We start from the raw sequence: 2,788 nt of genomic DNA on the forward strand, positions 1-2,788 counted from the left end.
TTCAAACAGCAGAAAATGTAAAGCCAGCTGAAGCTGAGGCTGGAGGAGGTGCAGGGGATTTCAGGATTTCTCTTCCTCCCCTTTAAACAAGAGCTGCACATTGAGCCATTGTTCACAACCCTGGGGATCTACACATGAATTTCGGGACATCTACTTCAAAGGACACATCCCTGGAAGCAGGAGGAGGTGTGTTTGTGTGGGGCAGGCTCCTGACTTGCATCTCTTTCAGGGGGCTCTGAGTCATTATTTGATCCTGGTGTGTGTGGCAGAGGCAGTTCTGGGTTGCCCCCATGTTTCAGGCTTAACTCGTTCCTCGTTTGTGGTCCTCTCCTAACAGCATCTTGAATTTCCAGTTTGGCCCTTGTCTAAATTTGAAACTGGACCAACCTGTCAAATCTCATCCCCAAGCCAGACAATCCCTAAGAAAACCCCACAGTCCTACTTTATCAGTGGACATGTATTTAGGAAAGTCCTTGTGGACATGTTGCCAGAGATGCCACCAGACGCTCCAGGAGAGGACGAACAAGTGGAAACAGTGACAGAATTATATGCAGATTTCATGATACAACCACCATCTTGTGTTTACAAATCACACAGCTTCACCTTGGATTGTTTTCTTTTAAGACCTGACCCCATCAAAGGGAGTAAACTAGACATGGCAAAACATGTACTTTCCCCATTCTTGCTCTTTTCCAGAAACAGTGAGAAAGCAAAGGTTAAAAAGGGCTCAATATGTGTATATATATATACATATAAGAGTTTGTTATTTATTTTTAAAAATATTATTACAAGTTTAGCTAAAGTGGTCTTCTCTTGTGTTTCTCTCTTGAACACAAAGGAAATATCTTCAGGAGCACAGAGGATTTTTTCAATGCAGCCTGCTCTTGGCTTTATCTTTATTTTCTATCAAGTAACTGAAAACGAAACAAAGATCTCAGACATAGGTACATCTTTAAGAGAATTTGCTCACTCTTAACTTTGTTTGAATGGGTAAACCTCCTCACTGTTTGCCCTTAGAGCTATTCCAACAGAGAGCTGTTTTATCAACACTGGCTGCTCAGTGAGGAGAGGCATTTTCTTCCACCTTCAGAGCAGTTTTCTATGCCACTGTTGGGGGGTGGGAAGTTGACCTTATGTGGACCCTCAAGACAAAACCAGAGGTCTTAAGCAAGTGAAGAATAGGCAAACACTAGCCAGCAGTTGCCATATACAGAGTACACTGCTGAAAAATCCCAGAAATCTCACTGATAGAGCATTACCCTGTGACTGGATAGTGCTTCTGCCCTTGTAATTTATACATGTGTCAATAGGAGATTACGTCTGTAAGTACAGACTTGGCAAACTCACTTCTAGTGTTTATTAGGGAATTTTGGGGGAGAAAACGAAAAGAAGTACTGCAGGTATTTTCACCAGTCATGGTGCCTTGGAATGGCGAAACTGCCCTCTGGAGCTGTTTTGTAAAAACTCTTAAACAATGAGTTTAAAACAACTGAAAATTTTCTGAGCTTTGTGGAGAGTGATCATAGATAAAAGCTTAATGCTAAAATTCATAGAGAAGCAAATCTGCAAGAAATGGTCTGCTTGTAATTATTAGTTGAATAAAAGTCCCTAAATCTGAGTATCTCTGAATTTTGCAAGGTGTGGGAAGCAGATCTGAATTCTTCTGACCCCTAACTCAGGGCATGAGAAATCATCAACAGTTAAACAGTGGGCTTAAAAATAAAGCTAATACCTGCACTGCACAGACATTTTGATTTGTCTCAAGCATGTTTGGAACAGGTTCAAGATAAACTGAATTATGCTACTATTTTAACCGTGGCAAGACTGTCCACAGACCTTTTTGCAGAGATTTAATAGAATAAATTTTGGGAAAAGAGGTACGGTACAGTTCCTGGTCTTTCCCAGGAATGGGTTTGTGGTTGAGGCACTGGAATGGGTTTTAGGAAATCTTGATTCTATTTCTGGCTCTGCCAAGTCATTTATTCTCTCAGTGCTTCTCTTCTGTTCCATTCAAGTAGCTGAAATTAATAAAGCTCTTCCAGGCATGCAGCAAGGGTGAAACCCTGTGTGCTCAAAGACTACATGACGTGGATTAGAGGAAAAACACAAACATGTAGAGGTGAAGTTTTTCAGCATCCTGGGAGTCACCATCTAAAACATTCCAAAACCTGGACATTTCCACACTCTGCCAGAAAATGAAGTTGCCAGCTGCATGGATATGTTTAAATCTGCTGCAAGTGCTGAGAGCTCTGTTGTAGTGCAAATGCCATCCCACAGCAATCCAGGAAGGACTGGCAGTTTGGTGTTCAGATGCCATAAATCAGGGATGTTCACACACTTTCACATAATTAAATAATTCGTATCTCTGTGTTTGAAGCTTTCTTATGATGTGATGATTTCTCAGTAAATTCCATTACTTCTTCAACTGTATTTCAGGGGCTCAAAAATAGTTTTAACAAAAGATTACAATTGAAAATAATGACCTCAGCATTCCAAAAAAGGAAATCCTTTCAAAGTTGATTTGAACATTAAAAAGTTAGAACCCCTGAAAAGCTGAAATACATTTTCATCTTCATCCTGCAACTTTAATTTTAAAAATCCCAAAGCCAGATTAATTGGTCCCATCATTTAAATTTTTTCATTACTGAATTCCAGCATACATAATGCAAACATGGCAGTGCTGTGATCTAGAAAGTGCAACTTGCTCTTCATTCAGCTGAGGTGACGTAATGTGCTGCTCAGCCTTGCAGCTGCATTACATAAATATTATTAATGATGAAATGTGGGC

The sequence above is a fragment of the Serinus canaria genome, chromosome 2, assembly GCF_022539315.1.
Source record: "Serinus canaria isolate serCan28SL12 chromosome 2, serCan2020, whole genome shotgun sequence".
NCBI lineage: Eukaryota > Metazoa > Chordata > Aves > Passeriformes > Fringillidae > Serinus > Serinus canaria.